This window comes from Hippocampus zosterae, chromosome 12, assembly GCF_025434085.1.
Source record: "Hippocampus zosterae strain Florida chromosome 12, ASM2543408v3, whole genome shotgun sequence".
Lineage (NCBI taxonomy): Eukaryota > Metazoa > Chordata > Actinopteri > Syngnathiformes > Syngnathidae > Hippocampus > Hippocampus zosterae.
The window spans coordinates 12,069,751-12,096,264 of NC_067462.1; the positions used below are offsets into that span (position 1 = coordinate 12,069,751).

General features: G+C 40.7%; 1 protein-coding gene across 4 annotated transcripts in view; it reads left to right on the forward strand.

The window, feature by feature from the left end:
- thsd7ba (thrombospondin, type I, domain containing 7Ba) overlaps positions 1 to 26,514 on the forward strand; it is a 160,040-nt gene that overhangs the window by 14,774 nt on the left and 118,752 nt on the right. Inside the window, exon 1 of one of the 4 annotated variants that reach the window (XM_052081428.1) lies at positions 1,507 to 2,005. The exons of the other annotated variants lie outside the window; for them this stretch is intronic. The gene's annotated coding sequence lies outside the window, so the exon portion shown is untranslated. Of the gene's footprint in view, positions 1 to 1,506; positions 2,006 to 26,514 lie in introns of those variants that run through there. 4 annotated transcript variants of the gene reach the window in all.

Sequence of the window (26,514 nt, forward strand, 5' to 3'; positions counted from 1 at the left end):
AATGGAACACACTGCAGTGGTGGGCCACTCGCCTGTGTCTGGGGAGCTGGACTAAGTATTTTCCGGAACCGTGAGGTGGAGTCTTTTGACAGTGAAAACCACTAAACTGTCGGCAAATTGAGATTGTATTGCACAGTTATACCACAAATTCCCTTTGTCTTTATCGGAACAACAGTCTTTACATTTCATGAGATAAACACATTCCTGGCCGAGCTTTCTGACTCCTTTATTATCTCGGAATGAGCAGGTGTAAGCATCATACAGGCTGATTTGTTGTTGCACTTGTGCCAAATGGTTACAGGAGTGTGCGTTATAGCAGACTTTGATCTGTGAATTTAAACGTGTAGCGTCCACTGAAAAAAAGTACTCGGTTTTCCGTTGCACATGATTAAAATGTCTAAAAACTATAACTTGCTTAAAAATACATTCATTGGTTGACCACATTTTAATCATGTGCAAACGATGTACATGTTAAGGACACGCAAAGGCTCTTTTGTCCATCGCACTATCGTGAGATCCCCACATTTAAATGTGTACCACAAGATCTTGGATGAATAGGTTGAGCTTTTAAATTTTAATGTTTAAGGTGGAAATTTGGTTTATTTAGGACCCATCCAGTCGCATAAGGTTGTTTGTGTGAGTTAAATTCAGCAGCACAAACGTGTTAAGGAAGAACAGAATATTTCAGCAAAGTCTTGGCAGCCTGCCTCCTCAGAAAGCAGAACTGACAGACACAAGTACTTGGAATTTCCAAACGGAGGATGGTTGGATGTTTTATTTGCAGTGAAACCTGCCGCTTTTGCATACGAATGCCAGCTTGAATGCCAGATCAACCATCGTCCTGTTGTGATGAGCAGTCAAGTGGCGCAAAAACATTTCAATAAAGACGGCCTTTCCCTGTATGTCCCATTAGCAGGTGTACAGGAATTGGCATGCCAGGCCTTCCTTGCGCTCACACCTTATTCTGTACGAATGTTGCCAATTCAAAATACTCCCGACTTCTGCACCTTGCCCGCCACAGGAAAGGATCCCCTGGTGGTTAATTATTTCATTATGTTCTAACCCGGAGCCGGGGGTGACTACTTTCTCCATCCTCATTTCCAGTGCTATTATATCCCGTTTCTCAGCTTGTTTCCATCCAATTAGGAGAGAATGTGTGCTTTCAGACAATTGGATGATGGTGGGAACTGGCTGGCTGCTTGTGTTGTCGCTGAATATGTCCTGGCTCAAAGCCAGGCCCTTGTGACACATTGCAAGAGTCAAGCCATCGGGTTTGTTCGTCTGGCATATTAAAGACTGCCAAAATTCTGTCTGTTGAAAAACATTTGAAAGGTAACATACAATAGAATGGAAAATTATCGAATGTATCTGTTTTAGGAATAGGTGAAATAATGCTTTAGTATTCCTAATATGCAGGCTCGGACTAAGTGCGATAAGAAAAAATATTTACGAAAGAAAATCGCACCCACCAACAAAGGATGAAATGAAATCACTGGTCACAAAGTGCCAGGAAAAAAAATGCATGAAACTAAAAGCGCTTGCAAAGGCACAGAGAATACTCAAACGAAATATGCAAAAGTCCAATAACATGAAAGCAAAGAGCAATAGTAGAATAACAAAAATTTATTTATGAACAAGAGCGACTATGAATTGTATCGAGAGGTCTAGAAAATCATACTTGGCGCACAATAGCAAATAAGGTCAATAATCCGATATGGCAAATCAGAAGTCAGAGTCACTAAATCCTTGATTGGGAAACGAGGCACAAGTGCACCTGCCGGAGGGAAACGCCCTCCAGTCCAGCTGGAGCTGGAACACAATCAACACACAACACGACAGTCGATGCCATGGGTTCAATGTGCACACAATCTCATGCATCGCCTAAATATGGCAAAGCCTTTTTGAAAATTGCGTTCTTCATGTTTAGTTCACAGGACTTGCCCAAATGAACCAGTAGAGATGCACATCTACAGCATGCCTCTTTTTACATCCACAGATATGAAAAGTAAGTCAATTTTCTTCCTCTTTCATTCTCATCAAGCGGGGTATGTCATTGTCTTGAGAAAAGAAATGATTGAACAGATGAACTCATTAACCACATGTATCATGTAGGATTATAACACAGAAAAAAAAATATATGGCATCAGCGTTATCGAACATAATAAAAGATGACCTGTTAGTCTTGCTGAAAATTGCTCATGGTGGCCTTTGGTTACATCGATGTAGTGGATCATGCATCGGATTAACTTTACAGAAGACGTTGACACATTGCATCAGACTGTACTTTGCACACTGCAAATGTAGCTTTCACACTAATCTGTGTATTATAAGAATATTTAGTTCTGACTACACGGTAATGTGATTTTGGGGATATTTTACTCTATATCACTGTCAAATTTGCCCGAACACAAACATTGTAAGATTGTGGACGAATCAGATTATTTCGCACACAGCTATTCTCAACTAATGGATTCCATTTTCACAGTGATCACATTACAGTCAGGTTAACAAAACCTCGATCTTGGCAAAAGGCTCTCGGTCCACGGTGGTGTTAGATTAGAAAAAACAATTCCCAATGGGGCCAGTTAGTCAGGAGATCTGGGGTTGGATCTCCCTTGCAATGATTCTGTGGAGTTTGCATGTTCTCCCCCTGCCTGCAGAGGTTTTCTGAGTACTGTAATTCCCTCCTCATCCACAAAACATGCTTCTTTAGTGAAAAGAATACTTTGAATTGCTCATAGGTGTGAATGTGAGCATGAATATTTTTTTGTCTGCATATGAACTATGATTAACTGGGCACTCTTCAAGGGAGGACCCCAGCTCTCCCTCGACCTTAAACGAGAGCAAGTGCTTTAGAAAAGGTATTGATGAAATTCCCGGGAGCTCTCCTAAGGGATTGTACCAGTGGTATTCTTTTGACAAATGTTTGTTCTCGAAGCTACACTGCATGCGCTGCTCCAGACTGCTTTATGTCAAGCCGCTATGAATTACACTACTTTGACTATATGGATGTGAATCTTTTCATTATTACCCTTGGTCAAAAGGAGCTACTGGTATGTCCTTGATTGACATGATTGTGGCCGTTTGGTGTTGCTAGGTTACAACGTCTGACATCAAATGTTCCAATAATAATGTTCAATTAATGTTTTGTTGTGGTAAAATGCGGTTTTTAGAAAGCAATGAATGTATCCTCCGATTTGATGCAGTATGTCTTGGTGGATCCTTTCTACATTTATTACAGATCAAGCCTTCCCATTGTTTATTTATGTTGTTTCTTTTTTTTTTATATCAAGAAAAGTGTATTATTTTGGTTACAGCTCTTTCAAGCGCTGATCTTTCAATTGCAGTGAGAGGTGGACAAAGTGGTGCAGGAAATCATTTTTTATTTTTTGTGTGTGTTGCTGTCTTCGAGCATTGGCTGATTTTAATCACTGTCTTACCAGAGCCAGGGAACATTCAGACAGGCGTGCAGAAGCTACAGATGGTATGTGAATTTAGATTAGCGAGCCTATTGATTGTGGTTCAGGTTCACTGTCATTGGCAAGCGAGACCACTGGCATTTAATGTGATGAACAAGCTATACACTTGACTCATTTATTTGGTTCTAATTTATAGGAACATATTTACTGAACGTATTGGACTGGGTTATGGATCTTCATAATAACTGGAATGAATATCAATTACTATCCACAAGCGGATGACAATATTGGGCTCATTTATCTGTCCCCTGGTAGGACATGATCTTTCTCTAAACTTATATTAACAATAAATTACGGTGTTCATTTGTAGTTGATTACAATGAGACATCAATTATTAGAAAACAGCGGTGTTTATATTGTCAGATCAAATTGTAAGGTTTTTTTTTTTTTTTCGGGTGGCCTTAGTGTAATACTAATACAATTCTCAGCATTGCAGCAACAAGTACAGAGTTTGCCTGCTGCTATTTTCCATGGTTAGCGCCATAAAGGTCACAAATATGTTATTTGACTGATTATTTGCGATTTGTAATTGTGCAGCAACGTCGTAGTAATGCCTGCGACTTGCTTTTATCATGAAATGCAGGCGGCTATTGTAGCTGGTTTCTTCACTAGTGAGGTACAGTAGGATGCTGTTTATTGCCACTCCTATATGAAGTTTACTGTCAAACTAAACGTCAAACAAAGAGAATTCCACATTATGTATTTCAAACAACCACATTGGTATGCCTCAAAACAGTCCATTTGACATAATGCTAACATCACAAATCAGATGAAATGCCAAAGACAGGCTAACAAAAATCATCTACGTGCCAATGTTATAATGCTTGAAGCAATGGCTATTTGAAAACAAGCAGTGGATTAACACGTATACAGAAAACAAAATGAATAAATAAATACAAGTCAATTCTCCGGCTCCGTCTTTGTTTCTGTATGACTGTACTATACTGCCTCCCAGTCCAGGTCACACACACCAGAAGGAGTGGCAATGGTTAAATCGTGATGCAGAAACTGCTTAATTTTATTGTCTTTAAGGAAAAATATATCGCAATTTCCTTATTAAAAAAAACCCATGACATTTTTTGCGGGTATTTGGGGGAGGCTAAAACGAATGAGTGGCCTTTCATTTCGATCTGGACAGATGATTTTAGATATGCATGTTTTGAGTTAAGAGCGTGTTCACGGAACAAAAATGGTTGGGTAGCGGGCAGTGAATTTCACACTCCTTGATTGACACTTTTTAATAGCATTAGCTTAGTGCACAGTGAAGCCCGGGTTGATCCTGACATGGCATCATCTAAATGTGAACGAGATGTTAATTTCCTTGGCAAATGCTCCATGGCAACAGCAACATTGTTTGAATGGCTAAATGAGGTGACATTATAGAAGGCTGTGTAAAGTAGGTTCAAAAGCCTGGACAATGCAAAACATTTAACTAATTACATTAAATCATGGCGGCCCGGTGGTCAAGAGGTTAGCGTGTCAGCCTCGCAGTGCAGAGGTACTGGATTCAATTCCAGCTCCAGCCTGTGTGGGTTTTCTCCGGGTTCTGACACCCCACACCTCGTCGATGGAAGGGGCTCTCCAATTGTCTAAGTCACATGTGCAGCTGACTCTGTCATATGGGGAGGGAGATCTTTCAGTTTACGTGCCAATCTCCGGCACAGACAAGCGAAACTATTTCTTTTTACGCAATGTCAAGCCAGCCCGCGCTGCGACTGCCCTGATTTTAATGGAAATGAGGGATGACGGCACAATTGCCCAGGGAAATGCTACGTTTCATCCCGTAATGGGCCAAAACAACGCAAATACCCCATTACGCCCGAGTCTACCTGTGCAAACTTTATCAAAATACCAAAAGAAAAAAATCTCACCTATTTGCAGTTAGACTGAGTTCCGTGCTAGTTTTGCACTGGGAACGAAAACAGAGCCCGAACTGTTATTGTTTAGAAGTTTCATTTTTTCGGGAAACTGTCCAGTTAATTAAAATAAAAAGTAGTTGATAGACGTAACAATAGAGCATAACTACTCATGTAAAACTGTCACGTCATGCCGTGTTATTTTTTTTAATTGCAAATTCACCCTTTAAGTGACATTTCTCATGTATGTACTACAGTCCCGTACCTAACTAGTGCATTTTGGAATCAATAACTATCGTCGAGTGTAATAAATAAGTGGATGTTGGAAGGCTATTGCCATATATATGTGGAGAAAAGTTTGAGAACTGCACAGTAAAGTGAACCAGGTAACTTGACGAAGGCCATTGGGGTGCTGATGTCAAAAGTAACCGACACAGTGCTCCAGGTGGTGAGTAACACAGGGGCCAAACAAAGCTCACGGGGATCCAATAATTGGTTCATAGAATTACAGCCTCGGGGCACAAAAAATGATAAAGATTCCCACAAAGTGTCAGTATGAAGGATTTCGCGGGGTGGGGTGTGGGGGGACGGCATCAATGATGATTGGTTTCAAACAGACATGAACTCAATATGTCATCGGTGCACAATGGCAGCGTGCACGTTTTGAAGACTGCATCATTCAGAACACGGACCTTGGAAGCCGAGCCTCTGTGTGTCCATTCAAATGCGCTGAGTTCAATGTTACAAATGCACAAGCATTGCATAAATAGTAAATATCCAATTATTTTAATTGTTGACATTTGAATGAGACAAATGCTCGAAAATCCTCTGCAGCTCAGTCACCTCTGTTTTCAAGTCAATTCGACAAACAAGCACACATGTTTTTAAGTTCTCAGAACGTAGGCTCAAATGATTCACAATGACAGCGTTTGCTTTTCATTAGTTACTAATGAACTCCTTTACAATGTGGTTTGCAGCGATAATAAAATGGGACAGGTTTCCTAATAATTAAGTGTTACTAAAATACGTTGCATTTGATGTATAGGTTTCTATATGAGTTTAAGATTAAGATATCCTTTATTTGTCCCACACTGGGGAAATTTACAGTCTACTAGCAATAGCAGCAAGATTGTGGGTAGAAAGAAGAAAGAAAAAAAAACAAACACCGTTCAATTAAGATTACTGCGCTGCTTTACTGTAACACCTTTTTCCAGATCAACATTAAAAAAAGGTGATGCATTTATTTATTTGCCCGTGTGCCATTACAAACAGGTTTGGACATCATAGCATGTTCAAAAACAAATACTTTTATCCTGTCTGTCTATATTCATAATACGAAAAATTGGTTGGCATTTAGGAGAAAACTATTTAAAATATTGTGTAAATCTTGTGTTGATAGAAAGTCCTCTGAAGAAATTCTGCAAAGTTTTTTTGTAAAGAATAAAAAAAAAGATCTTATAAGAAGCAAGATCATTTGCTGCACGTATAATAAAAAGGAGTTATTTCTACGTGTAATAGGATCAGGATATTTTTATGTGAAGTCTTTATCAGCTGATAAACTAATGCATTGTTTCTTGTCTTGATGTACGGAGTTGTTTCAGTCCCCCGGGGTCAAATAGGTCAAGTCAAGGTGAGATCCAATCAGGCTAACAGTGCTGATGAAGGCTGGCCGGTGCCCATGTAATTACACTGCTGGTCAAGTTTTCAGATAAGGTCTGGGCATTGTTAGGGGCTTTAATCTTGTCGGCCCAAATGTATCGTTGCACATTTTTCATGTTAATGATGTTGTCAGGATTGGGTTTTGCATCACACGCTCAGTTTCAAGGTGACTTTTTTTCACAACATGGATGTTATGAAAAAAAACTCGTTGACAGATGGGTGTCTTTTGTGTGGAAAAACAACCTTGCTTTTAATTATCAGCTTTTATTTTTCACGCAACGTAACGATGTACAAATATTTTATGCATCTTAATGGAGACCAATTCTGTTCAGGATAAGCGGTGTTGAAAATGGATAGATGAATGCACAGTTTATATTTGGGTGCAACAGTTTGGGGGAAATTTTTAAATACATACTTTACAATTTTAACTTACTGCTACAAGCACATATTTTATTTATTCTGCAAATCCAGCCATTTATCATGAAGCGTATATGTCTCCTCTGATGGGAGTTTAAGGATTTTATCACATTTGACCCAACACAACCTGTCAGACAGTATTCTGGACAGGTTGTCATCTGATTGACTGACAAATGAGACATTTCTTTAAGCGATGTCGCTTGGAAAGCCACGACACATGCCCATTTCCTGGTTTTAGGCAAGCAAGAGACATACAAATTAATTACCGGTGTATATATACTAGTAACCATACAGTGTATCATATTTTACAACAATAGGCTACTTCACCATATTTGTAATTTCATATGTACCTGTGGATGACATAAGCGAAGCTTGTGGTCACAATTTTCACCAGCCATGTTCACGCCGATGGGTCCATTCAAGTGAATGAGATTGAGTCCCGTCTATCAATACATTCACTTTACTCTTTAGTGCGGCCACACACTGCACAATGTCAGTCAAAAAACGCATGTTGCTGCAGAAAGATGCAATAAAGAAGTGACGGCCAAGACTTTGCTTATTTCATCAACAGGCGTATTACCACATTCTAAATTTGGTTATCCATCCATCCATTTTCAACACAGGGGCGCCTCAAAATATTAAGTTCTGTGCATGTAATGATTCACATTTTCAATCGCAGCAAAACCAGTAGCCGAGACTCTGTCACTTCCAAAGTCTGTGGGGCAGAACACCAGGCGCTGCAAGTGTGCGGTAGAGACTTGCACAATTAAATTGATCACGCTCCAATTGTGCCCCAATTGTTTGGCTGTTGTAAGGGAGAAGCAATGGAGGCCAAGCGGGGCTGGGGCAGAGAGGGTCCATGCCATTCTGGAAGCCGTAATAGAAAAGAGCCGATAGAGACCACCATTCGCACTCACATTCACACCATCACTGAGAGGGACCTGAAATGACGGTGCCTACAAGGAAGTCAGGTGAATAAACGACACTAACATCAGGCACTCTAGACGCATAAATTTAACATTATGTTAATTTGTTTTTTCTGATTGTACACTCGGTCACACAGAGAGGTGGTCTTAATATTTTGTCTCTCTCGTGAAACTTTATCGTGCATCCCAAGTCTGTAAAATGTTTAGATGGCACATTTGACATTTTAAAAGAGGCAAATAAAACTGAAATGAGTCTCTATAATAATTGAAAAAAACCATATCGATGAAGTGAGAAAAGAGTCTGTGATTAGATTTTGTTGCACGTGAAATTGAATTCCTAATTTGTTGAAAATCAAGTGTATTTGGACGTACTTTTTGCATGCTGTGAAAGCTCCATGCCGTTAGGGTCATGGCTCTCACTCCTTGGTTTTAGCTGGTATGCTGTGTCCGGGAGTGCAAACACGTGTTTGATTGTGGCAAAAGTTTTTCCTCACTTTGCCCCTGTCTGAGACTTTCATTGAATTACCACCATACGGACCCAGCAGCTGCTCCTTCTGCTCTCAGCAGGCCGTTGTCGTTAATTGAAGTGTAATGCGCTCAACAGCAGGGAAGGTCAGACGCAGCTCTCTGCTGATGCACCGTTCCTGTCAAAATCTAAATGCAACCCACCTAGAAGTAATAATTGCAGCAGACGATTTTACATTTTAACCAATCATATATTTCCCTCAAATGGTATTTCTTTAGGTTTCATTCCATTTCTTTGAATCCAATTACCTAAAGACATTCGAAGCATGTATGACTTAAAAGAGACTTACCGGTACCTTTTCTTCCCAGTCATAATGGTGCCATTGCGGTGCACACTTTTGAGAAGCACAGTGACTGTTTAATTACCTAAAATATCAATATCATTGCCACAAGTTTCTGGCTTCTGTAGTCTTTGTCAGGGGACTTTTTCTGTCCTCATGAAAAATAAGAATAATAAGAAATCACATGTATATTGTGGATTTTAGGACTCCTAAAGCCACGGCACAAGTTGAAAGGAAACTTTTGATTTTTTTTGTTGTTGTTTGTTTTTTTTAAAATTGGAGGCAAATGAAGACATTCCATGTCCCAAGAGCTAGCTTCTGCAGCCGAGGATCGGACCGCCAGGGTCCCCGCCTTTGGCTGCCGCCCAGCTCACATTGCACCCGACCCCTTTGGCCCCTCTAATGGGTGGTGAGCCCATGGGAAGGGGCACCCACGTTGCCTCTTCGTGCTGTGCCCGGCCGGGCCCCATGGGTTTAGGGCCGGCCACCAGGCGCTTGCCAACGAGCCCCAACTCCAGGCCTGGCTCCAGAGGGGGGCCCCGGTGACCCGAGTCCGGGCAAGGGAAACTTGGATCCATTTATTGTAATCATCATCAGGGGTCTTTGAGCCGTGCTTTGTCTGGCCCCTCACCTAGAACCTGTTTGCCATGGGTGACCCTGCCAGCGGCATAAAGCCCCAGACAACTTGGCTCCTAGGATCATTGGGACACACAAACTCCTCCACCACGGTAAGGTGACGACTCACGAAGGGGACGTTGTATCGTCTGTCGTGGTGAAGAAGGAGCTGAGCCAAAGGGTGAAACTCTCAATTTACTGGTCGATCTACGTTCCAACCCTCATCTATGGTCACGAGCTATGGGTCGTGACCAAAAGAACGAGATCCCGGATACAAGCGGCCGAAATGAGTTTTCTCCTCAGGGTGTCCGGGCTCTTCCTTGGAGATAATGTGAGAAGCTCGGTCATCCGTGAGGGGATCAGAGTCGAGCCGCTTCTCCTCCACATCGAGAGGAGCCAGAAGAGGTTGCTTGGGCATCTGATTCGGATGCCTCCTGAGCACCTCCCTGGTGAGGTGTTCCGGGCATGTCCCATCGGGAGGAGACCCCGAGGAAGACCCAGGACACGCTGGAGAGACTATGTCACCCAGCTGGCCTGGGAACGTCTCGGGATCCCCCGGGGAGAGCTGGAAGAAGTAGTTAGGGAGAGGGAAGTCTGGGCTACCCTGCTAAAGCTGTTGCCCCCACGACCCGGCCCCGGATAAGCGGTAGATGATGGATGGATGGATGGATGGATGGCAAATGAAGATTCATGGTTGGATTTTGGGTGTGAGTCTCAAATTGTGGGAGCGGCAATGAAGAATGCTCAGTTCTCTGAGATTTGTACTTGGTCCTGATGGGAGGAGGCAAGAATGGGTATATGTGCGGGTGTGATGATGGAGCAGCGCAGTCAGCTTGGGTAGGGCCCTGTTATTGAGAGCTTTTTTTAGGTTGGGAGGAGGATTTTGAAATTAATACTCTGAGGGAATGAGAAGCTGATGGTTCATGGATCACTCGATGGGTGAGTAAGTTCACAGCAGAATTCTTGGTGAATTGGAGGTCTTTGTGATGTTTTTTGAAGTTAGACCATCAAGGTGATGCATTAGTCCAGATGGAAGGTGAAGGCATAAATGAGGGTCTTTGCAGCTGTGAGGAAACGGATGGGTGGCGACAGGTGAAGCAGTCTTTGTGACGTGATTGACATGCTGGTCGAAAGGAAGGTTCTGTTGGAAAATTAGAACTACATTTTGCTTGTAAGGAAAGTTGGGTCCTGTGGAGCCATCGGTGTTGAGGGAGAAGCTGTCGTTGCTTTTGTTCCAATGATGCTGATTTCTCATCGGTCCCAATTGAGTTTGAGGAAATTGTTTTGAAGCTTTGATTTTCTTCCCGAGATAAACTTTGACAGGGTTGAGTGAGCAGCAGTAGAGATTGCTGTCGTGAAGGATATCTCTGTTGCAGCCAATGTTAAGCCCATGACGGCAGATAGAGAGCAGATGCTGGATAAAGACAAGGCCCCCGTGAACTAAATCTTGTTCAAGGGCGACATTACAGTGCGTGTGTAGATATTGATTGTAGAAGTGATGTTTGTCACGATATGATTTGAACTTAGACTCTGCCAGTAATTTTATGGAGTTGGTAGTGCAAAGCAGAGGTGCCAAATCTCGTCCAGAAAGTCAAAACACTGCCGCAGTTTGACTCAACCGGCACCTACCTGTACTCGTGTTGTTGTGCTTCTACAGCCACACTGTGGCAAGGTTTTTACTTTCTGGAACTGGTGGTACTTTGCAATTGTGAAGCTACAGTACATTCAGAAGTTCAGACGGCAATAATCATTTGGAAATGGGCCAAAAATCTATTGGAGGTTAAATTTTAGCTTCAGTGGTCGTGTCGGAAGCAAGTTTGAGTTGTCCACCCAGAGAGAATTGAGTTGAGAGATGGGGAAAGAGGGCCCAGGGTGAAAGTAATGGTTTTCATTCCGGTCAGTTGTATCGAAAGCTCTGCAGACTGGGGGGGAACTGAAACAGTGGTTGGTCATAAAAGGTTGAGCAGATGGTTAGCGGCAGAGCAAAAGCAGTGGCGATGAAATTGTCATAGATGCTGTCAATTTTGCTTTGGAAAACTGAGGAGGAAGCAAGCACAGTTATCATTGCATCTTTGCCCTCTATGTAAATCTATGTGAATTTACAATTTTGAAGGGAAGAAGGAAAACTGAAATCAGTGTCTACACTATTTCAAAACAAGTGTGTCAATTACATGTGTAAAGAGCCTCAAATTAGATTATCTTGAACATGAAATGGAATTGGCCATTTGGCAACGATCAGTGATATTTACAACTAGCTCTTGCATCCTGTAAAAAGCCCCAAGGGATCCAGGTCATGGCTCTCACACAAGAGTACACATCTTGAGTCCCTTTGTGCATAAATGTGTTTGATTGTGGATTCAGTTTCTCCTCACTCTTCTACCTGACTGAGAGTTTTATTGGATTACCACCTTGTGGACTCAGCAGCTGTTACTTCTACTCTCAGCAGGCCAGGAAATACTTCAGGGAAGCATTGAACATTTTAGCCAGACGTGTATTAATCGTAAATATTTTAGTTCAGTCTGAGGAGTGCATGGCCGTCAGAGTGAATTCCCGAGCAAGCCTTAGGTTAGAGTTACCGGTAATTACGTTGCAGTCCATCTCAGCAATGGATAAGTTTGTTATAAAAAGACCAACATTTTCAAGCCAAATATCTCCCAGTCTACCAACCCAGAAGAAGAGGGCAATTGGAAAAATAACCCCAGTCCAACTCCTGCAGTAGCACTACGCTGCATCTCATAAATGCAGAGGATTCAAAATAGTGCCCAAAAAAGATTCCCTCATCAGAATGGGAGGGGGACATCAAGAGCTTGGCTACGTACAATTTGGGCATTTCTGTCACGATGACAGTGCACACGGTAGGAGTGGTAAGGACATAATCAATTACTGCCATTGGGCGCTAGGGTCCAAATCTCTGATTGAGCAAATTCATACCTAATCTTGAATGCATGTCCTGACAGCACGCCGGTAATGTGTCTTATACCGCCATTAAATGACGAGCAAACCTCTCAAATAAGCAAAGTCATGAAAATCTTTTTTTTTTTTTCTCAGTCTCCCACAGATCGGTCAAGTCCTATGCATGTTTGAGTGCGACTGTTCAGTCGCAATGTAATTGAAGAAAGGGTGGGGAAAGTGTTATTTTCCTGCAGAGGTTTATTTTGAAGGTCTGAAAATGTATGAAAACCGAGATAAAATTTAGCCGAAAATAATTATGGAATACCGAATCAATCAAAAACTAGGAGATACAAAAACCAAGGATACACTTTGTTTAGTTCAGTGTCAAAGTGTGCTGCTACGTCTTTGGGTGAGATGCAGGGTACACCCCGGTTTTGGTGCCAGTCAAACACAAGCCACACATAGACACACAATTCACATAAATCTGGGATCCAAGCCCACTCCCTTGACGTGAGAAAAAAAAAAAAGGTTCACTTGTACAATTTATGTAGATTCAGCACACGAGGTGCACCGAAGCAATTATGTCTACAAAGAAACATTCTCAGTTTTGATTGACACTGCTAAAAAGATATCAGTCACCACTCTTATCTTTGATGTCTCACATTTAAATTTCTGAAAATACCTGCTCCTACTGTTAAAGGTTTGGGGAATGAAAACTTTGTGTACTTTGGATTTCTATGCTGAATTATTTAGGCCACAAAATAGTTGGGCTTGATCCTCAAACGCCATATTACAAAGTATTTGCTTATTCTTTCAGCATGATTTTTTTTTTAATTCAAATGTGCACTATACATTAGCAATATTGGAAAGTCATCATAATACAGACAAACTGACTTGACTCCTCGTATACAGTATGTTCGGGTCATTGCTGTCCGTTTTGGGAGTTGAATAATCACATCGATATTCAGGTGGGGACCTTTTTTTATTTTATTTATTTTTTGCAGACATTTTATTTCACTCCTGGATTCATTTTGTCTCACTCCCAAATCACACCATGAGGAGTTGCTCTCATGAAATCTTCCTGGGGGTGGACTGTAAAGCACACCTTGTGAAATATTTATGTTGTGACCGGTGTGCTGGTTGAAGTTAAACGAGATTGCATTGATGTAAATGGTGAGATATATGCGTTGTACTTTCAATCTCCATCTCATGCTGTTCGGTTGAATCTCCAGCTTGTATGATGCAGTGGAGCATTTAGTTTCTTAGGGTGCCGTTTTGACATGCTCAATAAAAATGGCTTCTCCCCTTTAGTTTTTAAGCGTGACTTTTTATGCAGCAGTGATTAAATAACAATTCCCCATACCCCCTTAACAACAGAAACCACAGTCATTTGGTGTGCCTCTTTGTTTTGAAAAGCACCCACAGTATCTTGGTTATTGGATATAAATAGATTAGACGAGATACATTTCAGTTTAATCATCTGTCTGAAATGTCTTTTCTGTTTGTCCTTGGGATAAAAAGACAGTATTCATGTCTGCACCAGACTGATGGTTGAAATCTCATACAAATGAGGAACAAATCCTCTTGCCTGCGCTTGCAATGAAATGGTGCAGAGAAAATGTGTCTTTTGTAGAAGACACAGTTAAAAGTTTTATGAAAATTAGTACATCTCCTCTAAAAATAGTGTGGCTTTGTCGCATCCCTTGCACGGTATATTTTAGTTCAACCGTTGGACTCTGCTGGAGCCAAAATCAATCGGTTTTCAATTTGGGTTGTCTGAAATTATGATTCCAATTCTGGCACGCTCTTGATTTTTATTTTCTCTCACGCTGCCTTACAGTTGATAAGTGTAATTTATTTTCTTGACGCCAATTGCAATGCAAATGATGAGGGGTAAACTAGACATGCATTTGCAATGACGTGGTCAGAAACAAGGGACGTCCCAGTGACATTTTTGCACATCTTACTTTGAGGATCTGCCGATACTATTTTCCGATCGGATACATCGACATGTAAAAAAGGGGAAGTCAACGAAATCGATTCTTGTTCTGTGCGGCCCCACTAGTGTAAATATGATCTCCTGTTTAATAATGTGTTTGTGGAATATGAATACAGCAGTAAAATCCACCAGTTTTTATCCATTTCAGGAGGCGGCCATTTTGGCACTTGCCCTCGACTGAAAATGACATCACAGTTGCTCAGGCCTCATGTAATGACTGAGTTTGGTCATGTGACGTTCGCCAGATGATGCATTTGAGGACTGGAACTGGACAGGCCTGTAGTAGAGCATAACATTTACGAATACACAATGTTTCCTTACTTTTTCAAACATATGGTGTAGGCCAGATGCTACAAAAATGTATATTTTCTTTTTACTTAATACCCTGTGGCGTTATGCTTTTAGCATCTAGCTAACAAGGACATTCAAACGTACTTGCAAATATGTTTGAACGTATTTGCGTCAAAAAAATGTTTACTCCACATTGGCAGTTAAATGCTTTGGGAAGAAGCAGATCAGTGTGAACACTGCCATTTTTAAAATGAAGAGCAAGAACTGCAATATGATGAAGATCAAAATCTAATTTGCAGCAGTTATCTGATTCATCAGGGCGATGTCAAATCAGTATTGAACCTGCTGATGAACCTTCTTTATATGCTGTTCCCTCTCAAAATATTGGCTTTTAGGAGCTATTCTGTGGCGTAATTTGGTGGATGACTCATGAGAATGAGAAGACAAAGATGGTGTTCAGAAATATTGCCCAAAAAAAACCTTTAAATCTCATTTTTTGAACTTTATTTTAGAAATAAAGTTTGAGAGTTGACTATTCATTTAGATATGGATTTGATGTGGAACAACTACTGATTCATCATGATTTGGCGAGACCTTTTAGTAATTGCCTGCCCGAGCGCTCTACCCAACTGTGTTTCATCCGTGCAATTATTCTCACTCTATTTAGTTCCGCAGTTTTGGGTCAGACTTTGTGGGATCACCGCACTGTATATGTACCCTTGACTCCTGGCATGTGCTACTTTCTTTCACTTTTCTCTTCATTCTATGCTTATATTATTTATATCATGATATTTCTCCAAGGCAATAATCATACTTTGTAGAATTGACCTATTAATAGTCAACGGAATATTCTGATCTTTGTCAGATTATTGTAGGCATGCACTTTTATATCTATCCTTTAGACTCACAGTCAAGATAACCACCAAGAAAAAAAAACACCTCTAGGCTGTGAAGTACTAATATACGGTAATGAGGGATTGGCTATATGCATGCACTCGTGTTGCATTCCAGACTGCTAGGAAAGAGGGAAAATCCCACATGGAACTCTGATGATGTTAAAATTGACCAGTCTGAACTGAATTAAGATAAAGAAAAAAAAAACCCCACATCCTCGAACAAAATGTTCGAGAATTTTCCACGTGCATCATAGTTTATTATACAGAAAGCTAATAAAATGCCCGCCTTTTAAATGAAATCAGAAAGCTAAGACGATGACAGTTTATATATTTGTGAAAGTTAATATATCCCATCAACACAGTATAGTTTGCTCCATTTTTGAACCTTCCTCTTTTTATTTTGCATGTTCTCCATGTGCTTGTGTGGGCTTTCTCAAGAGTGTCTGACTTCCTCCTACATTTAAAATAATATGCATACTGTTAATTGGAGACTTTAAATTTGCCACTGGTGTGATTTTTTTAAATGTATTTTTTCCCCTAGATGAGCCCTGTGATTTGTTGGCAAGACACAAATCAGTCCGAAATCAGCAGGGATAGCCTCCAGCTCACTCGCTCACTTAATGAGGGCCAGCGCTAAAGAAAATGAATGACAGGATTGTCAGTAAGTCACTTATATAATCACCATTATGGAAGTAGTCGTACTTATGTCAATGGCGTACCCTCAAATCGGTATTAACACAAAAGGGGACCAGCGAATAGTGATTTGTCAGCAGGCTAGAGTGTTCTGCTCCTTATCGGCTTCTTTCTTAGAACTGAAACGCTTTTAATGACTTTAAAATGAACTTCATCCGTTTAATTTCTTCTTAAACTGAGGCTTTAGAGGAAAGGGGGGCAAAAGATTGTTGTGTGCACTGAGGGGTGACCGTCAGAAATGAACCAGTGGTGAGGAACTTTTATTAAAAGCTCTTAAAGACCCGAAAGTAGCACAAGTCAGTGGGCAATTCCAAAATAGGATTCCACTATCAATGAAACAATGTATGAGAAAACAAAAGTAACACAATACCATGTTGAAGAAGCTATGAAGCTATGACACGATTTTGTTGTTGTTGTCAAATACTTAGAATTTAGGGATCCCCTTGGAGTCTTCAATTAAAGTCACTAGAATCAATATTTATTTTGATGGCAGGAGAGGAAAAAAACTGTTGGGATCTCTTGGGGCATCTTTATAGTTGAACGCTGCAAGATTTCAATGGTTTCTTTTTAACTGTTGTAAGTCCATTTAACTCTTTGTTTCTAAAAACATCATTTTATACAAGCAGATTTGACAGATTTGACACTGGGCATGCTGTCTCAGTCAAATGCATTAGATGTAAAGATATGAATTTGACGGTGACATCGTCATGTCCTTATCATAATCCAATAATCCATACTCTATTCTGTCAAGCTCGAAATTAGCAGTGACGCGTCACATCAAATTCCAACATTTTACACATGGCCTTGAATTGTAGCTGCCAAAATAGCACCTTTTAGAACGAGCTGAAGCGGGCACTTTTTCCCGTGTGTGTGTCTGTCTTGCAGCACTACAGATAAAAGGCCTCGGAGTGAGTGACGAATTGCATTCCATCATCTTCTTTTCGAGCTCATCAGCAGCCACAATTGTGTGGGACATCAGTTAACTGACTGCTGAGCTGCTTTGTTTGTAAAACACCTCTGCCTCTCAGGAGCATGTCAGACATTATTTGTAAATACAACAATGATTTACTTGATGAATAATTGACACGGCCATTAATTTGATGGATTTAATTTAGACCAAGTTTGTTTCTAAGAAATTAATGCACACAAAGTGAAGCAAGACTATTTTTCAATAACAGTATATTCATAATTAATCCAACAATAACAAATTTGGTTTAAATCTGAATCAGATTTAGTGTCCCGGTGTCTTGAGGACATCACTATTTCCTTTTCTTGCTTGCAAACGGAGCTGGATCTATATAAGGTTAGGGTTTAATCCCTGGAACAATCTGCAATCAATAAAGGAAGTCACCCGTTTGAATGTCTCTTCTCAAAATGGAAACACCATTTCCAGTAGCAAATGCTGAACAAGCCTCCTCTTGTCCTCTCTCCTCTGCCTTCCATTCACTCTGATAATCCAAGTGTGCACAAATCGAGCATGACGCTCTGTCTGGCACTCTCTCTCTATTGTACTGAGCCCTTAATTTAGCCACAGTTTTACAGCACCTTTCAAAATGTGAGGAGAGTTCAAGCACTTTTTTTGTGTCTGTTTCCGTGTACATGTGTGTGTATTATAAGGGTTGAAACAACAACTTGACTTCAGCATTCTTTAGCACTCCAATGATATGTTATAGCTTGAGGTTAATTAATCACTTGCCAATTATATGTTTTGACGACAATATGGACATCTCACTGAAATCAACAGATGGCCGAGTTCGCGCACCGGCTCCACAACAGTGTGGAAATACTAAAAATGAGACTGGGACCATGGTCACAAAATATGCTAATCTATCCTAAAATGCGAAAAGCAGCAAGTGCTACGCGTGTCCATCTGAAATGGCACCCAGTAACGCGAGCTGATGAGCAGTCTGAAATCCTCATGTCAGCAGTGAGCAAATTTTTCAAGTTCCGACTGTGATTGGATGAATTAGACAGGCAGTTGGCAGTGCAACTAAGGACAGTGAGGAATGTGAGCAAAATCATCTGTGAAAGACCGCACAGCAAACTGAAGACACAATAAAAAAATTCTGTGACATCACGTGTAGTCCTTTTACCTTTAGTGCAGTTGTTCTTAACCTTGTTGGAGGTACCGAACCCAACCAGTTCATAAGCACATTCACCGAACTGTTGATTAGTGAAACATAAAAATATGACTCAAGTAGTGTTCCTTCAGTTTTGAGTTGCTCAACGTGGCATGACGAATCATGCGGATGGGACGCTGAATGCCATCATGTTCTGTGGTGCATGGGAATCCATGTTGTACATATTCGTCTGACCGCTTTCTTTTTTTCATTCATTCATTCATTCATTCATCTTCCAAGCCGCTTGATCCTCACTAGGGTCGCGGGGGGTGCTGGAGCCTATCCCAGCTGTCTTCGGGCAGTAGGCGGGGGACACCCTGAATCGGTTGCCAGCCAATCGCAGGGCATCTTTTTTTCATTTTATTTATTTATTTTTTGCTCAACATACCATGTTTAAAAAAAAAAAATCACACGACATACTTTCGCGACACTCACACGTTGACGACTGAGCAAACTAAATTTCCCGCGGCACTGATTTGAAAAGCTATGCCATGTGATAATCTGCTGCGGGTGTCATAACTAATTAACATGTTGAATCGGGGTGTGTCTTAATCTCCATGGCGGAGGCACTGTCGAACCCCTGAGACCGATTCACCGAACCCTTGGGGTTCGATTGAACCCAGGTTGAGAACCACTGCTCTAGTGTGTTTGTGTTGATACCCATTTGATAGACTTATTTTGGCCCAGAAAGGTTGAAAGGCAAAAAAATTTACATGTATGGAATGGCTTTGCTTCAGACCTCTAATAAGGTAGTTGCTCAGCCAGCCCGGAGAGGTGACTACATCATTGACATGAATGCTCTCCTCTTTCTCAATCACTCTCATCTCATCCAATCCCCATTCCTAGACTGATAATGTCACAAACACATATTTTAACACGCAATTAAGCACAAAATTGTATTGTACCTGACTCATCATTTTGGAATCTGCATAACGCGCAGTGTGAGAGAAAAATTCGGTGATTAGCACTGCTGGCACTGTTGATGGTTCGGTAAAGGTCAATGAACAGTGAACACACTGTTCTGACATTTGCAAGTGAGAAAATGGCAAAGATAATCATGAGGTTGTCTGATTAATGAAAATTCTAGAATCATGACTTGATGGAAAACAAATGGCAAAACTTCAGACTTCCCTCTTTTTTGTTTGTTCTCTTGTTTTTCAACATACCATATTGTACATTCAGTAAAGTATGGAGTCGTCTCAAAACTGGATCATCACCACCGTAATTCCGGTCATGATTTGTTACATCTGGATTGGAAAATATTGGCATTTATCGAGAATTGAATTTGCTTTGGTGCTTTTGTAGCCCTTACAAACTCCCAGAAATTACTTTCTCGCCCCATCTCTCCAGATGAATCACTGTTTAGGGGCCTACATTCTCTTGGTTGTTTTCTGCTTTTAGTAAGACTTCCGTATTGTTTACATTATTTTGGAACGGTTCATATTTTGACATCCACGTTCACAAAAATTGAAGCAACTTCGAGCACTGTAATTTCGACCAAATACGTTCACTCATTGCGAATCTAACAGAGGACAATTGTGAACAGCATACTAAATGGGAAATCCTCCCATTCAACCACTACACCACAATCTAGTATGGATAAAGACATGTAAAGTTTCAAGTGTAAAAACGTTATTTAAAAAAAAAAGTTCCAAGAAGGCACCGTGATAAGCATGTCCACCTCACAGTGCAGAGGTGTAGGGTTCAATTTTGGCCTTCGTGTGTGGAGTTTGCATGTTCTCCCAGTGTGGCTTTTCTCCGGGTACTCCAGTTTCCTCCCTCATTCCAAAAACATGCATAACACTCTAAATTGTCCCTACGTGGGATTGTGAGCGCATATGTTTGTTAGTCTACGTGTGCCCTGCGATTGGCATGCAACCAGTTCAGGGTGGTGCCTGAAGACAACTGGGATAGACTCCAGCACCCCCTGCGACCCTCATGAGTTAAAAGTAGATTCTAAAATGGATGGATATTTTTCCAAGAGTATATTGTGTTTTTTCCAAAAGAAAAAAAACCAGTGAATTTCCATCATTAAAAGCCCATCATCTATTCAATTTATTTTGTGAAAAATTGTTTCAAGGTGGCGCCTACCCGAGACTGGGTCACTCTGACCGGACCCATCAAGAGTTGCATCTGTATGAAAATTAGGATATGCTAACTTTTACGCTTGAGTGCAGCCTTTGAATACAGAGCCCCTACTGGGACTCAACCATTCACACATGCATTCATGCATACAGACAATGCAGAGTCCAGGAGCACAGGATAATTTTTTCGGAACAGATGTTCATTGCTTATCGTTAGAGCCAGGCCCACATTTCCACTCCTCTTTTTCATTGATCTTCTGTTCACCTGCCTTGTTTTGGCTATCACCAATGAACTGATCTTCCTCTGACACATGTCGACGGAATTCTTGGGACCACACACTATAAATACACATCGCTCTCAGTACATCAGCTGTTTTCTAGAGGAGCATATGGAGTCCAGGTGTCTGTGCAGCTACTGACCCATGTTATCAGCCTGCCTCAGCTTCCCGACTCTCTCAAAATTAATCCTGACGTCGTCACACCACCCCCTTGTTCACAGTGATGGCTCCCTCGCAGTGCAACAATTCCCTCTGGTCCTTCGTAGTCAGGACTCAGATACGCTCACCTGCATATCCCAGTCCCACAAGACGTTGCTTTCAATTGAAAAAGGGACGGCGTGACCAGGATTATAGCCAGTTCTGCATTATTTATAGTCCCTTTTTTTTTAAATTAATAAAGGCAGGTGGTGGTGGGGGTCTGGATGTTGTCAGGCAGGCGGAACCACCACACACAACAAATCCGATTATCCAAGAATGTTTTTTCTTTTTCAGGTACTCTATCCCTCTCATTTGTCCTTTTGTGGAATTGTTTCAGATACATTTGCTTTTGTCTGTTTGTGCTTTAAATCCATTTTGCGGTATTTCTCACATCCTGCCATAACTTTTCATCGAGGCTCCATGTTCATCACCCTCCTCCCTCCATTTCCTCTCATGATTAATTTCCTGAAACACAAGCGATTAGCATTCCGGAAAAGACGGATAAGAGGTGTCCTTTCACCTCCAGCAACCCCAGCATCGTTTATATTTTTTCCCCTGTGACTTAATTTCTTCTTATCTGAAGTGTTTACACCAATGGAGCCGATCATTTCGCTGCCTTTGTTTGTTTTTGCTCTGCGTCAATTTTACATTTTCAGAGCGACCCATTTCCATGTCTCCATGAAGAGATATTTATTGTGTGAGAAAAATGTCCACTGATATTGATCATCTTAATGTAATACAGTATTAAAATGAGTCCTCTTATTTTTTAATGATTTTTAACAAGAGCTACTGGTTTTCCTTGAAACAGGATAGTGAGAAAAAATTGCACAAATATATGAAGAACAACGATTAGTTGAGTATGATAATTGTTGATACATGTAGAGACATGTATCATTTGTCCTTTTGGGAGAGTGAAGAGGCGTTTTTCTTTTTTTTTGTAAAACTGCTGACCTTTGGGCCTTGGTTGAACATTTTAGTTTAGACTTTGCTGAACTAAAAAAAATACCACTCAAATCTAATTGTATTTCTGTAATTTAATTAAGACTTTCTTGCCAAGAAACACATTTGCCTTTTTCAAATGAAGTCAGTCTCGGCACACTTCATAATTAATCAATGCAATTCAGCAATTCTCTGAAGATGTCCTTCCCTGCTTTCTCATCAAATAAGATTCCAATTCAAGTCAATCTAAAAATAAAGAGAGACAACAAGAAACTTAATAGCTGTAGTCTGGCACATCAGTCGCCACTTGGGACCGAATTTTACAAAATAAATGTCTTGCAGTGCTGTACTGTAGAACGCTTGAAAGTAGTAACTGCAACAAACTTTGGGGATTTTTTTTAAATGGAATTCTTTAATCAAGCAAAGTCAGTTTATCAGACTTCTGAGTAATCATGCATCTTATTTTTTTAGCGTAATCATTGTAATCGCTCTCTGTTGATTTTTTTTTTTTTTTTCTGGAAGATGGTGAGTTTTGCATGGTTGTGTTATTCTCTGAGATATTCTGTCAATGAGATGCTCTCAATGGAGTTTGAAGAAAACAAAATTGGGAGCAGTGCATGCGCAAAGCTTGGGAAGTGATATTATTCTCTCATATAGTGGGACCAGGCTGGAGGTCGGGAGGTCAGAACTAAGTAAAAAATGCGCTCCTGCTGTTATCAATGCTTTGACCCCTCCGGCTGCCTCTCGAGCCACACGACTGCAAAGAGTGGCAATCTGAACGGACCAAAGAACTTCCATGCCACAAGGATAAACAAGTGGCTGATTGAGTTCACAACCCTTTGCTTCAAGAGTAGTTGCCGAGTGTGTCCGTCTGTTTGCTGGCAGTGCAGAGATATGCCTCGACTTCAGATGCCACCAAATATTATGAAAGTGCTCCAAAATCACAGTTTCTGCGTCACAAGTCGTGAATGTCCGTGCTAAACAATTGAGGGGTAAAATAATCTGCTCGGGGTCGAGGAGTCAAATGACCTGTTATTACAACCCCCATATCAATTGAGCACTTGAGTATCATCTTTAAAAGGCCCCAAAAAAATCACTAATATTTCAAGCTGCCCGTGGTTTAAAAACGAGAGACGTTTCCTTGCATTTAACCAATGAGGTGGTTAAAACACAGGCTGAAATAAAAGTGCAAGTAAAAAAAACTTGCTACGGATAGATGCATGTCATGGGAAACATCAAAACAATGGTAGATTTGAATAAACTTGGTTTCAATTTATTTATTTTTTTAAAACCGTAACTCTTCCTGTATATGCTTTGCCACTGACAACATTCCTTTATACTGAATGTATGGAATATAGCATATATTGTCATGTAAGTTCCAAATGGGATGTCCTGATCCCGTGTGAGCGATGTACAGTATACTCACTCGGCCAGAAGTAATAGCGTTCTGCAGCAGCGAGTCACTTGCAAAGTGATACAAGGTTGAGGTTGTTTTGTATTGATTAGAACTCACTTGGAATGGGGTGTGCATTCACCTTTGAAATCACAAGTCTACTTTTAAAACATTTGGGGCTTGGTTTATTAAAGCCACTTTTCTATTGTATTGGTTTTACCCCGAAACCTGGCTCGCCCTGTGTGGACCTTTTTCTTTTTAATCATTTCATAGGTACCAATGGATTATATAATGAAGCTTGTGATAAAAATTTTAGCGAGCTGCGCCTACCGCTCACTGGGACCAATCACTTGAATGAGAGGTCTCCAGGTCTTCAAAAGGAGGGCTTCGGATGCTGGAGGTGACTATGATGAGCTGCCTGTGGCAGGAACTCGGAGTGGGTGCCGACATTTTTTTACCACAAGCGTCACTATTTCATCTATTTTATCCATTGGTGCGTATGAAATTGTAAAGATGGTTATGTATTGTTGTAAAACCCAATATATGTGTTCTGTATATATTGCATTTTTATGTATTTGCAGCAGCTGTCTCTTGCGGACTTAAACCGGCTTTGGAACCTGTCATGAAAAAGCGGCATAAGGTCCCAAGTAACAGGCTATTGGTAACAGGCGCAAAAAAGGCGGCAAAGCTAAACGGTTGATATGGACAAGAATTAAGTTGTGAAAGTTTCCCCGCAAACTTCATCAGCACAAGATTATCGTTTTCCCCACCCTTTCCTTTTGTGGTTCAAATAGATCGTTTCAGACAAGCGCTGAGATGGCCTGGGATGGCCAAGCTGTTTGAATCCGTAAGGCCACTTTATTAGGGAATTGTAGGCGAAGATTAAATTATTGTATTTGCACATGCTCCTCTCACAATGTGCAAAATGCACTGCGTTGCAAACTGCAAAAATTCCTAACCAATGAGGATTCCTATGCAGATTGCTAAGCAATACCAATAGTCCGGTCTAGACTAGACTTTTGGAGCGTTAATAAAAGCTGTTTACTGTTTAAAGTTTACATGTCTAATTAATGTGGCTCAGAAGCCCCTTTGTGGCCTTTGGGGTTTATTTACTGTGTTGTCAGACGAGAAGTGTGCCAACAAAGGCAAGCTTATTGAATGCCGGGTTGAATAGCAAACTAAAGCATCTAAAAACCAAGGGAAATAAAATTGAGGTGACTGGGATCTTGAGGCTTTCAGGGGCATGGACAGGAAGGTCAATGAAAGAGTGAAACTTGTGAGCACAGCCTTGAGGGAAGCTAATGAGACCGGATGGGAAACAAAGGCAGTCGATGTTGATAGATTCAGTTTCCTGCGGATGAGCTTGAAGACTGCATACATGTCTTTGATGTCACTGTCAAACATTGACATCGATTGGGCATACACTGTGTTCATTTGTCCTGGTTGGAGCCTGAATCCAAGTGGAGCTCCACAAGTGTATAGAGCATTCAGTCACAGTGTGAATGTAGACATACAAACATCTGCACTCACATTCACACCTCTGGATGATTTAGTTTTAACATAACATCAATAATTTTGGAATGTGAGACACAGGAACACTTTTTGGGACAGAGATTCCAAGAAGGAACCTCTCAGTGTGAGGCAGACTTGCTAACCACAATGTCATTGTGCTGTCCCTAAAATAATTATTCATTCATTCATTCATCTTCCGAGCCGCTTGGTCCTCACTAGGGTCGCGGGGGGTGCTGGAGCCTATCCCAGCTGCCTTCGGGCAGTAGGCGGGGGACACCCTGAATCGGTTGCCAGCCAATCGCAGGGTACACAGAGACGAACAACCATCCTAAAATAATCAGTTGTTTTTATTTATTATTGATTGAAACATTCATTTCTATACATGATTTTTTTTATTGTTATAACACCCATACATATTTAGCACGATAGTGTCTCTGCTTCTTTAACTTCTCTTGTTTTAACATAACCAAGACACTGCACTTATTTTAGATTGACCAAATGTACATATTTTATATTGGTCAAATGTACATATACTGTATTCAAACGATAGGCATAGGTGCGTAGAGTTTTTGAAAATGTTTACTTAACCAGGAGCTCTCTTACTTGAGAATATGATTCAAGTGAAAGTGAAAAGTACTCCATTAAATAATTACTGAAGTGATTAAAAACTACTTCCACCCCCCCCCCCCAAAAAAAACACCCCAAAACATCAATTTAATACAGAGTAACTCATGACTAACTCCTGATTTTTTTTTCAAATGAAATCCTGAATGTAAAATAGGCCAACAACTAAATTATTGACAAAACAAGAAAAAATAAGGCAAATGCAAGAATTGGTCTGAAATGTAATTGTTTATGTATACTTCTGAAACAATACATGAGCTTCAGCAGGCAGAGGTGACAGAAAAATGCAGGAAAGCATTTTAGGACACCATCACTTTTTTTTTTTCATATGGTGAGAGGTAAACAGATTACGGTAAATGGGAGTCCACGGGTGCTGTGCCGTTTTCTGACAGCACATCGCACTCCGTATTTTCCTCCCTTATTTCTGCCATGCTTCAGATCAGTTAATCCCTTTAAAAAAAAACACTGCACACACACGACGGGGACTTCCTCACTCCATTTGACAAATCTAATAGGCTTGAACGTTGATAGCGGCTACTTTGCATTGATGATGCAGTCATTTGAGACACAGATCTCTGTGGTGAACCAAAATAGATTGCGCAAGCTACCTGTGTACATAAAAAAAAAGTAGCAAGTGGAATGTGGCGCAAAGTAACAGACTAGTCTGACAAGTACAATTTATTCCAAAATTTACTTCATTATAATGTTGTAAATCGAGTTTGTAAGTACCCACCTTTGACATACGTGGGTACAGGGTGGGGGAAAAAATCTTCTTTACTTCTGCTTCAAATAAGTGTGTCATGAATAGAACTGTTACAATTTCTGTTGCAAGACCTG